Source organism: Palaemon carinicauda, chromosome 9 (genome assembly GCF_036898095.1).
Source record: "Palaemon carinicauda isolate YSFRI2023 chromosome 9, ASM3689809v2, whole genome shotgun sequence".
Taxonomy (NCBI): Eukaryota; Metazoa; Arthropoda; class Malacostraca; order Decapoda; family Palaemonidae; genus Palaemon; species Palaemon carinicauda.
Genome location: NC_090733.1, coordinates 89208099 through 89222042, shown reverse-complemented (window position 1 = coordinate 89222042; position 13944 = coordinate 89208099).

Below are 13944 nucleotides of genomic sequence, written 5' to 3'. Positions count from 1 at the left end.
TATTCACTTTGCTTACCGCCCCTACCCCATTTCTGACATCGTCTTCCATGGATGGTATGGTTTGCGTCCTACACACCTGTAAAGCTTCAGTCTCGTTTTTGCTTAAGTAGGGTTTCAGTAGGTTAACGTGTACCTTCCTTTGACTTTTCCTTCTTCGTGGGGTTTTGATAACGTAGGTCAGGTCACTGATCTCCATAATCTTGAATGGTAATTGAAACTTGATGTTGAGTGGGAATCTCCTTATTGGCAAGAAAACCAATACCTGTTGTCCTACCGAAAACTGTCTGTCCTTACTTTTCATGTCAAACCTATTCTTCATTTTTTCTTGACTTGTAAAATGTTTTCAACAGGAAAATTTCCTTATCTCGCCGATCTTTTTCCTCAAATTCTTGACATATTCTCCATCCGTTTCCACTTGGTCCTCCCATTTTTCTGCTAACATTTTAATCGGTCCTCGTACTTCCTGTCCAAATACCATTTCATTCGGGCTACATCCCTTTCTTTCTTGATAAGCATTGCGCACCTCAAATAACATCAATGGTAGTCCGATGTCCCATTCATTCCCTGTTTCTTTGCAGAACTTCGTTTACACACCTTTCAGACTTTGATGAAACATCTCCAATGCACCTTGGGTCTCCGGATGATAAGCAGTTGATAGGTGTTGTTTTACATCTAACAGTTTCATTACGTCCTGAAACAGTTTGTACGTGAAATTCGTTCCTCAGTAACTTTGAAAGATTTCCGGAATACCAAACCTAGTAAAAAAGTCTAGTAATATCTCAGCGATTAGTTTGGCACAGATGTTCCTGACGGGTATGGCTTCTGGGTATCTCGTCACTGGACACATCAAGGTTAACATATTTTTGTGACCTTTTTTCATCCTTGGTAAAAGTCCCACCATGTCGATCATTACCTTGCTGAAGGGTTCTCCTTGCACTTCAATCGGTAGTAAGGGAGCTTTCTTAATGTATTCGTTGGCATTCCAGCCATCTGACGTACGTTACATTCGCGGCAAAACTGGCTAACGCCCTTATGCAAGCCAGGCCAGAAAAAGTGTTTCATAATCTTCTCCGTCGTCTTCCTTATCTCCATATGTCCAGTCTCATGCGCTACGGTGATCACCTGTCTTCTCAATGGTGCGGGAATCAATATCTGACGTATATCTCCCATTCGGCATTCCCAGGGATATTGGCGGGTCTATGCCTCCTCATAAGCAACCCATCATTAAGATAATAAGAGGTTGGAGACTGCTATGCCTCCGTTTCATCCACCACACGGTAAAATAACTCTGTTAATGTTGCATCCTTCCGTTGCAATACTATCAGCCTTTTCCTACACACTTGTCCTACTTCTAACGCTGAGTTTTCTATTTATTCTAGGTCTATTTCTTCTTTGTCTTCTTGTCCATCCTGTCGTTCCTCTTCTCTTGGACTTACTCGGGAGTTCTCCTCTTGCGTACCATCAAGGGAATCCTCTTCTATGGAAGGCAGATCCTCCAAGTTCATCGCTCCTTTGATTTATTTTTCTTCTTCAGTAGCCAATTTCTTCGTCATACAACTAGGAAACCGATACGGGTAGTCCTTCTCTAGTTCATTGGTAGGACAATACTTCAATAGTTTCTCTGTTACAGTGGGACAAGGCACAAACGGCGCTCCACCAACCTCATTACCGAGCAGGACTTCTACACCTTCGACAGCCAATGAATCATTTACCGCAAAATCAGAATTACCTGTCACCAACTAGCATGAAAGTTTCAAACGGCAAATAGGGGTAACCTCTTCACCTCCTATTCCCTTCAAAATGACCGAGTCTCCTGTGAAAGACTGTTCCACCAACGGGTGTACTCTTCATATCAACACACTTTGGTTACAACATGTGTCCCGCATTATGTTGACCGGGGTTCGCTCACTCCCGCCTATGGCTGCTAACAAACCTTCATGAATAAACGGTTTAAAGGAATCCACGCTGTTTGGGTTTGTCCAGTTCGTCGTGTAAACGTTGACTGGTTTATTTTCTTCTTCGTTCTTTCCAAATTGTTTCTTCGTCTTTACCTTCTGTGAAGTCGAATTATCCTTAACCACTTGGGTGACTGCTGTCGGTTGGCTTGTGTGTGTGTGTGCGCGTGTTTGCGAGTGTTTGTGTGTTAACTGATGATTAAATGTACACACACACACACACACACATATATATATATATATATATATATATATATATATATATATATATATATATATATATATATATGTATATATATATATATATATATATATATATTGCGGGGAGAGAGAGAGAGAGAGAGAGAGAGAGAGAGAGAGAGAGAGAGAGAGAGAGAGAGAGAGAGAGAGAGAGAGAACAAAAGGGATACAATACAATAGTTTTAATTCTAAATATGAAGCAGAATTCATACGAGCTACCATTATCATGAAGAGTCTGTAATTAAAGGAATTATGTGTGGATCATCATGCATTGTTAAAATAGAGAAACGAGTTGTTGAATATCATATATAAATGCATCTAATTATGTCTGAAAAAAGCTTTTTGATGGCTATTAGCCTCTCACATTAACTACTGATTATATGTTAGACATCAACGAAATAATATTTTGAAATATATATATATATATATATATATTATCATAGTTGTAGTATTCTAAAATATATATGAGTATCTATTCATTCTAATAAATTGCCATAATTTTTGCGCAATGTAATGCACAAACACACAGGCACATGCACACTATTTGCACATATGAACACTGTAGTGCAAAACACATACATACACACACTTATAACTATTTATAAATATATATATATATATATATATATATATACATATATATATATATATATATATATATATATATATATATATATATATATGTGTGTGTGTGTGTATATATGTATATATATATATATATATATATATATATATATATATATATATAGATAGATATATAAACTGTATATGTAAATACATATACATGTATATATATATATATATATATATATATATATATTTATATATGTATATATATATATATATATATATATATATATATATATATATATATATATATATATATATATATATATATATATTTTTATATATATATATATATATATATATATATATATACAGTATATATATATATATATATATATATATATATATATATATATATATACAGTATATATATATATATATATATATATATATATATATATATATATATATATATATATATATATATATATATATATATATATATATGTATATAGGTATTATAGCCACGAAAGGAAAAATGAAAGAGACTTGATTGGAGTTAGTACTTTCATCCACTCAGGACATTATCAAAATTCAGCAATGAGAATACATATACAAAGACATCGTATTTATACTGGAGAAAGGGATCCAACAGCTGTCAGTTTCTTAATAATTCCGGAGAAGTCAGATTTTAGATAAAAGGATAATACTGGATTAACGGAAAACAGACCTGGGCTTAGATTAAAATTTCTACCTTGAGTTCAGGAGATTAAAAATGATTCAACAATATTCCTCTGGAAATAGTCATTTACATGGATTACTTTTTCCGTCTTTGACCAACCAATTCTGTGACTTGACCCTAACCAGTGGGAGGCCAAGGCATTATTAAGGGAACCCCTGGAGACGGCCACCTGATGTTGTTTCAATCTGACTGGTATACTTTTTGATGTTTGGCCAACGTAAAATAGGTTAAACTCTGAACAAGGAATGCTATATAATACATTATTTTCATTTCCAGAACTATTCCTAATTAACATGTTTTTTAATGTACAATTATATTTAAACACTACAGCAATGTCTAGTTTTTTCAAAAGGGGTATAACATCTAAAAAACAAACATGAAATGGTAAACAAAGCATATTATCAATTGTTTCCTTTCTCTCTAATTGGACGCTATAAAAAATTTTCTTAGCCTTATTCATACATTTTTCTAAAAAATATTTAGGATAACAAAGATCTGTTGCAATTTTTTCTATTTTAGTGAACTCCTCCTCAATGTAATCTGGGCTACAAATTCTCAATGCCCTAAGGTACATGGAGGAAAAAACTGAGTGCTTAATATTTTTAGAGTGGCCGGAGTAAAAATGTACTTATGAAAAATTATTTGTAGGCTTTCTATATATGGGAAACTTAAATTTATCTGTTTCTCTAACTATTAAAACGACTAAAAATGGGATACGGTTATTTTCTTCATTTTCTATAGTGAATTTTATTGATGGTACTAATGAATTAATCATTGAAACAAAGCCCTCAAGATTAAAATTTTCTTCTAAAATACCTAGAACATCATCAACATATCGATACCACACAATTTGGGAAGACCACACTGAAGGGATTAATCTAGATTAAAAAAATTCCATATATATGTTGGATAAAAGTGGGGACAAAGGATTACCCATAGTCATACCAAAAACTTGTTCATAGAAATCTCCATTAAAACTAAATTTACACTTTTTAATGCACAAACAAATGAGCTCAATAATAGTATGGGTTGATAAAGGTAAATCATAAGCATCTAAAATACCCGACAGGAAATCCAATAACTCATATAACGGCACTTTGGTAAACAATGAAGTTACATCAAAACTTACTAATCTATGTCTAGAAGTAAGGTTAACTTTTTGTAATTTTTCGCAAAGATCAACAGAATTTTTTATATGAGAGGTTGAAATAGATCCTAAGATCGGGGAAATTAATTTGACTAAATATTTGGATAATTTATAGTTAATAGAACCTGTAGCACTGATAATTGGTCTGATTGGATATCCTGTTTTATGGGTTTTAATTAAACCATATAAATAAGGCAAAGACGGACCAGTAGAGATAAAGGCATTAATTGAGGATTTTTCTTGTTTTAAGATAGATTTTAAGTTTTTATTAAAATCTTTTATGACCTCGTCTAAGGGATTAACTCTTAATTTTATGTAAGTGGAAACATCAGATAAAAGTAAATACATCTTTTCTAAATAAGTTGTTTTGTTCATAATAACTAATACATTAGCTTTGTCTGCTTTTGTAGTATGTAATTCACAGTCATTTTTCAACGACTTTAAGGCTGTTAAAAACCGTTTAGGGAAATTGCAGGTGTTTGCATATCCCATCACTGAATAAATAAGCCCTTTAGCAATGTCGATGTTACACTGGGGAATTTTCTTAGTTTTTTCCAATTTTACAAAGGCAGAGGCAATATCTACACTATTAGGTTTTTTATTTACTGCGAATGATAAACCATACCCCAAGGCCTTTTTTACTTCAAGTCTCTTTCATTTTTCCTTTCGTGGCTATAATACATTTTATATTCATCACGTGTCAGCTTTCGTGATTTCTACACACACACACACACACACACACACACACATATATATATATATATATATATATATATATATATATATATATATATATATATATATATATATATATATATATATATATGTGTGTGTGTGTGTGTGTGTGTGTGTGTGTGTGTATGTAACTTAACAAAGGATTCCAGTTGCTTTTACAGTGGAACCTCTACATACGAATTTAATCCGTTCCAGAACCAACTTCGGATGTAGAAAATGTTCGGATGTCGAAACGAATTATCCCATAAGAATACATTGAAATAGGGTTAATCCGTGGTTGAGCCCAAAAACCCATGATAACTTCTAAATAAACTAATACACATAATTTTCCCATGAGAATAATGAACACTAAATTAGATAATAGACATGTAAATAAGAAGAATAGACATGTAAATAAGAAGAATTAGCAAAAAATGATAAATAAGAAACGGGTTTTTAGCGTCACTTTACCTTAGAAACTCCAGCGCAGGTGTTGTTAGTCTTGCTACGCAGAGAGGAGACGGACGGGCTGCGAGGAGGTAGAGAGGTTAACTACGATAAACGTACACTACCGTAACTTATTCTAACTAACACTAAGTGAACTTTAACATAACTTAGCTTAATTTTTTTTTATTTTCATATTTTATATTTTTTTTTACATTTTCTTTTTTTCTTTTTGATGATTACGTAATTTTAATCACTTTCACTCTCTACACTTAAAATTGACTGAATTTCTTTCGCTTCACTCTTTTCCGTTTTTTTTGTTTCACTTTCTTTCGCTTCACTCTTTGCCGTTTTCTTCGAATCACTTACATCCTCTTCATCATGAGTTCACTTCGCAGTTTTTTTAAAGAAATTATCGATAGATAATTGCTTGGTACGGCTTTTCAGAATGTTTCGAAAGTGAGTTAGGCAAACATCATCGAACTGAGAAACTACACGACAAACCTGCAATTTCTTTGGATGGTATTTGTCAATGAAGTCGACCACGTCTTGATATTTTCCTAACACCTCTTTTATATGCGCCGAACCTAACACATGTTCTACCTCCTCGCTCCCTTCCTCGTCATCACTCATGTGCTCTAACATAGCATGGAGTTCCTTGAGCTCATCCGTGGTAAGTTCTTCGTGATGTTCGGCGACGAGTTCCGTAACGTCATCTGCGTCGACCTCCAGACCCATGGACTTGCCAAGGGAGACGATTTCCTCTACGGCTTCCGCTGCACCCACCACGGGATCAAGTTCGGGGTCAAAACCCTTGAAATCTCGGGGAGAAACTGCATCAGGCCACAGCTTCTTCCAGGCAGAATTGAGGGTCCGTCGAGTTAATCCCACCCAAGCCTGATCTATGATCTTCAAGCAGTGCACGATGTTGAAGTGGCCCCTCCAAAATTCACGCAAAGTTAAGTTGGTGCTTTGCGTGACATTAAAGCACTGCTTAAATAAGTGCTTGGTGTACAGCTTCTTAAAATTAGAGATGACTTGCTGGTCCATGGGCTGGAGGATAGCGGTGGTATTCGGTGGAAGATACAGCACCTTTATGAACTTGAATTCATCGAAGATATCATCTTCAAGTCCGGGGGGAAGGGGGGGGGGGGGTGAGCGGGTGCATTGTCAAGGCATAGCAGGCACTTTAAATGCAATTTCTGTTCATGAAGATACTTCTTCACAGAAGGGCAAAAAACTTGGTTAACCCATTGCACAAAGAATTGCCTAGTGACCCAGGCCTTCGAGTTGGATCGCCAGAAAACATGAAGCTGATCCTTATCGACGTTGTGTGCTTTAAAGGCCCAAGGGTTCTCTGAATAGTAAACCAGTAAGGGCTTGACTTTAAAGTCCCCGCTAGCGTTGGCACATAGGGAAAGAGTCAACCGATCCTTCATTGGCTTATGCCCAGGCAATTTCTTCTCTTCGGCAGTGATGTAGGTTCGACTCAGCATCTTCTTCCAAAACAGCCCGGTTTCATCACAATTAAACACCTGCTGCTCTACGTAGCCTTCTTCCTGCACGATCTTTTCGAAGTTCTTGACAAAGTCAGCTGCAGCCTTTGTGTCCGCACTAGCAGCCTCTCCGTGACGAACAACTGAATGAATCCCGGACCGTTTCTTAAATTTCTCGAACCAGCCACGAGAGGCCTTGAAATCATCTGAGGAAGGCTCGGTTGAACTCTCCCCAGCATCACCCCCAGAGCTCTCCTCCTTCAAGTCCGTAAAGATGGCGTGCGCCTTCTCGCAGATGACGGTCTCGGTGATGGGGTCGCCAACGATCTCTCTGTCCTTAATCCACACTAGTAGAAGTCGTTCCATCTTTTCTATGATAGGGGTACGGCGTTTTGAAATTATGGTGATCCCCTTAGAAGGTTTCACTGCTTTAATAGCTTCCTTCTGTTTAAGGATTGTCGTGATCATCGACATATTACGGCCATACTGTTTAGCAAGTTCACTCGCGCGGACGCCACGCTCATGTTTTTCAATAATTTCCTGCTTAACTTCTAAAGAAAGCATTTCCTTCTTCCTTTTCTCACCACTACCACTACCACTGGCAAAACTAAGCCTTTTAGGACCCATACTTTACGTAAATTACCGTTAAAGGATGCACGTAAAAAATCACGATTAAAACAGAGTTAATAGCAGAACGCACAGAGCACAACCGCAAGAAGCCGACGAGAACAGAGGACTGACCCAAGCCCCGCTAATTGAGCGTCCCTCCGAGGTCGATGTGCTGCCTTCTATCGGCTGAAATAAAAAACTCTTCAGGCGCTATGAGCACCGACTACGCGTACGAGTATTGTTTACTTTGGGTGTCGAAAAAAACATTCGGGTGTAGAGTAGGAACGTGTTCGAATTGTACTTCGCGTGTCGAAAAATTCGGATACAACCGGTACGACGAAAATTGCTTACTTCGTGTGTCGAAATAAAATTCGGATGTAGAGTCAAATATTTGCTCGAATTTTACTTCGGATGTTGGAAAATTCGGATGTAGATACGTTCGGATGTAGAGGTTCCACTTTTTATAACATAGTATAATGTATACAACTGATTGTAAATTTACTTAAGCGTTGAAATGACTATTTCATTTTAAATTGTGATCAAAACAAAAAGAAATGCATGCACCTTTTCAGTCCTAATTCGAAACAAACAACCTAATTTACCTAATGTAATGCTTCTTTGTATTGCAGAAAATTGGTATGTTGTTGCACTTTTAATTGATATGAGCACTTGTTGAAATTAGGAAAATTAGAGTTGTAGATTCAAGAGAACTAATACTGCAATTGCAAAGTGAAATCCTAGCTAAAAAAAGAATAGAAAACACGTATATTTTTGGTGTAAAAGAATGCAAATGAGCTTTCCAAAATTAGGTTAAAATAACAAGAGACCTAAGTAAGACTTGAGCAATTCTATTACATGGTTTAGAAACATTCTCTATTAATTTTGAAGTTTCAAGAAAGTAATATCAGTGTGCTATTATCATTATTTTTATTACTAGTGCTTGCTAAGCTACCGCCCTAGTAGGAAAAGTAGGATACCATAAGCCCAGGGGCTCCAAATAGGAGAATAACCCAATGAGAAAAGAAAACAAGGAAAAATAGAATATTCTAACATCAGTAACATTAAAATGAAAATTTCCTATATAAACTATAATGTCTTTTCCAAAGAGGAATATAAATAAGATAGAATAGTGTGCCGGAGTGTACACTAAAGCAAGAGGATTCTAACCCAAGACTTTGGAAGACCATGGTACAAAGGCTATGGCACTACCAAAGTCCTGTTGTACCGTAGTAATTCTTAGTATCACTGAAGTACATTCATTTGCCTAAAATCTTAGTTACATTACTGTGGAAGATGATAGACTGTTGAAATGAAAGAAGATAAAAGATTCTGATGATATTGGACCAGTGTGTCTATTGTGGTAATACAACTTACCTAGGTTTGTGCTTATTAGGGTATAATTCGCAACAATTCTATCGTAATTGGTGATAGAAAATAATAATAATAATAATAATAATAATAATAATAATAATAATAATAATAATAATAATAATAATAAATATACATTTATTTGACGTATTTGATGAGTTTCATTTGATACATATTACCTTTTCTTGATTACCAGATCCTTTTGTGCTTATAAGATATCCAACTATGATGGGTGACTGAAAAATGCGTTAATGAGTTACATTTGCAAAAGAGGGCAATAAATAAATTAATTAGTAAATAAATAAAAAAATAAATTACAGTAAATGCATCTTTTACTTGGAATAGTTAAAATTGATAACTTTTACCTTGGCATCGCTCAAACAAGGACATTGCTCTTCTAAATACTTGTCTTACAATCTTTAGATTATATAGAGCTATCTTTAGCATTATCGTCATCAATGAGGCTTTGCATTACCCACAGAAGGTTAATGATCTACTCATTAAAGATTATCAAATAACAGTCTCCTAATTTTATCTCTTTCAAAATTTATATTCATATTAGTACCAAATGTAAATTTTCAGCTCTCCATTTTTCAATCCGTATTAGTCAGTTACTTCAATAACAAAACCAATATCCAATATGATCCTTATCTGCGGATCTTGAAGATTAGGAGTATCGGGTGTTAAAATGTAAAAAAAATAAAGATGAAACAATTAAGGACGCATACATATGTCAAATTTATCTTAGAAAAAATGAATTTCAAGAGGGCGTATAATTTTTTTTTTTTTTTTTTTGAATGAGAATTTTCTAACGCAAACTTGAAATACGAGGGAAGGAGGGGGTAATGTTTTGAAAGAAAACCTCTCTCTCTCTCTCTCTCTCTCTCTCTCTCTCTCTCTCTCTCTCTCTCTCTCTCTCTCTCTCTCTCTCTCTCTCTATATATATATAAATATATATATATACAGTGTTAATATATATGTATATATATATATATATATATATATATATATATATATATATATATATATATATATATATATATATATATATATATATATATATATATATATATATATATATACACAGTGTTAATATATATATGTATATATATATATATATATATATATATATATATATATATATATATACATATATATATATATATATATATATATATATATATATATATATATATATATATATATATATACATATATATATATATAATATATTTATATATATATATATATATATATATATATATATATATATATATATACATACATATATTTATATATATATATATATATATATATATATATATATATATATATATATATATATATATATATATATGCAAAGCCTCATCATTATGTTATGTGGTGTAGATACAAGAACTGTTTTTTTTTATTCACAGTATCAACAAAACTCATTGTTTGAATATGGAGCTGAAATGGGAAAGACCCATTTGCGGTGACCAGATCGTTTAGCGTATGAGAATAGTATTTAAGATTACCCACTATCACTTATTCAATGTTATTTAATATATTATCAATTTTAGTCTTTTACATATAAGCTGAGACCTTTAATGTTCTTTAAATGTATAGATGATCGTAGAAAATTTAACATATAAAAGAATAACAATATAGTAATGAAGAATATTGGGTTTCTTAAGGAATATATTTGTTTTCTTTAACTTGGCTTTTTAGTCTAAAATAATATTTCTGCCCTTATATTTATCATCACTGTTGTGATATGTTATAATTGATGAGAAAATATAAGTCTGGACGTTATTATCCCTTATAGCCAGTAGTACCGAGAAGCAAAATGGAGATTAAAGAAATATTAAAACATCGAAAATTTCTGTTCAATTGACCTCTCATTATCATGCGTAATCACTCGCCTGAGTAATTCCCCACCGATTCCAAGGATTCCCCGGGATTAATGAGGACGCTCTATGATAATTAAGCTGCTAAGGTGATATTCGATAACTAGTTATTTATATTAAATGAATAATTGCTTGAATCTAGTTGACGTTGAGAAAATAATTTGGAATTGGTGATATTCAATAACACAAGGATTCCCCGGGATTAATGAGGACGCTCTATGATAATTAAGCTGCCTAAATTTCCTCAGCATTCCTGGCAATCGATATCTCCAAGTGAAGTTTTCGCTCTTTTACTTGAATCTAGTTTTGAAGTTTTCGAAAGCAATTTTGACTTGGTGATATTCGATAACACAAGTTATTGATATTGAATGAAAATTTGCTTAAATTTAATTTTGACGTTTTCGAAAACAGTTTTGATAAGGTTATATTCGATAACAAAAGTTATAGATATTGGATTAAAATTTGCTTAAATCCAATTGTGACTTTTCGAAAATAATTTTGACTTGGTGGTATTCGATAACATTAGTTTTTGATATTGATTGAAAAATTACTTGAATCTAATTTAGATCTTTCGAAAATAACTCTAATTGGTAATATCGGTAACCTTAGGTAACGATATTAAATGAAAAATAGCTTGAATCGAACTTTGACTTTTCGAAAATAAATTTTGAATTGGTGATATTCGATAACTAGTTATTTATATTGAATGAATAATTGCTTGAATCTAGTTGACGTTGAGAAAATAATTTGGAATTGGTGATATTCAATAACACAAGTAACTTACAATGAATTAAAAACTATTACAAAGGCAATACATGTTGTATATAAGCCATTTATCTTGAATCTAATATTTTACGTTTTCGAAAACAATTTTGAATTCGGGAGATCCGATAACAGTACAAACTTACTGTGAATGACAAATTGTGATTATATCAAATATTATACAAAAGTAATATTCGTCGGAGAATAATTCAGCAACCATATAGATATTGTATTTTACCTTTATTCACTATAAAAAAGGCTTCCCATCTCACAAATGACTGCACATCGAAACTAAATATTATTTAAGTAATCAAAACAGCGTTTCATCTTTGCATAAAATTTTAGCCATTTATTAATTTAGAAACAGAATATTGTTTTAGTAGTTAGCAAAGCTTTCCAACTTTATAAAATTTATGCACACACGAAAAACGCAGCTTTAAGAGTTACCACCAGCAAGCCCTAATAAGCCATAACGAAACTCAGTCTTATCTCGACACATAAGACAAATTCACCGTCAGGGAAATGGGACAAAAATTACGATGCAATGATTTAAAAAAATTTTGAGTGTGCATGCAAGTACAGACATGCTGGCACATAACAACAAACGAATAGAATGTTCCAAATACCGAGAGAGAGAGAGAGAGAGAGAGAGAGAGAGAGAGAGAGAGAGAGAGAGAGAGAGAGAGAGAGAGATTGTTGTGTACTTTATGCCAGATTATATTTGGTATATTTGCCGTATTGTATTATAATAATCTTTTGCTCATATATATATATATATATATATATATATATATATATATATATATATATATATATATATATATATATATATATATATATATATATATATACTGTATATATATATATATATATATATATATATATATATATATATATATATATATATATATATATATATATATATATATATATATATATAATATATATATATATATATATATATATATATATATAAATATATATATATATATATATATATATATATATATATATATATATATATATATATATATATTTCAAATAAGCCATATATATTAATACATTAAAGTCTGGATTCTCTTAACGACCTTGGGATCAGAGCCCAAGGCGGGACCGCCCAAAGAATATGATATCGGACCGGCGGGGATTTGAACCCTCGCCAGGATATCTGTATGCCAGTGACCATACCACTCCGCCACGAAGGAAGTGGTATGGTCACTGGCATACAGATATCCTGGCGAGGGTTCAAATTCCCGCCGGTCCGATATCATAGTCTTTGGGCGGTTCCGCCTTGGGCTCTGATCCCGAGGTCGTTAAGAGAATCCAGACTTTAATGTATTAATATATATGGCTTATTTGAAATATGAAAGAAACACGTTTAAATGTGCAAAAAATTTATCATATATATATATATATATATTTATATATATATATATATATATATATATATATATATATATATATATATATATATATATATATATATATATATATATATATATATATATATATATATATATATATATATATATATATATATATATATATATATATATATATATATTGTGGAGCCCCTCACCATGATCTCAACATATGACAGTCGAGTAATTTCTCTTATAGTTTCATTATTAATCTTTTCCTGCCATTTAACTCATAATATTCTTCAGAAGGCCTTTTTTTAATTCTACAAAATCTATTCGATATTTTTTCATTGTCATACCACTATACTGATATATAGCTTGATTTTTATATGTAATTTCCAGCCATTTTATTTCCAAATTTTACTTAACTTAGCCATTGTCTGATTTTTTTTTCAATCTTTCATTAATATCTAATGGCCAAGACTCTATTACAGATCATGATTACTAGGTATTAAATCAAGCTTGTAAAATCCTATCTTCTTCAAACGATATTTCATCTTTCATTACATATTCCGTTCTCATCATCTCTGTCTTTCTTATACTTTTCTTGAGCTCAACCGCAAGCGATATTTCATACATTCGGGTAAGCA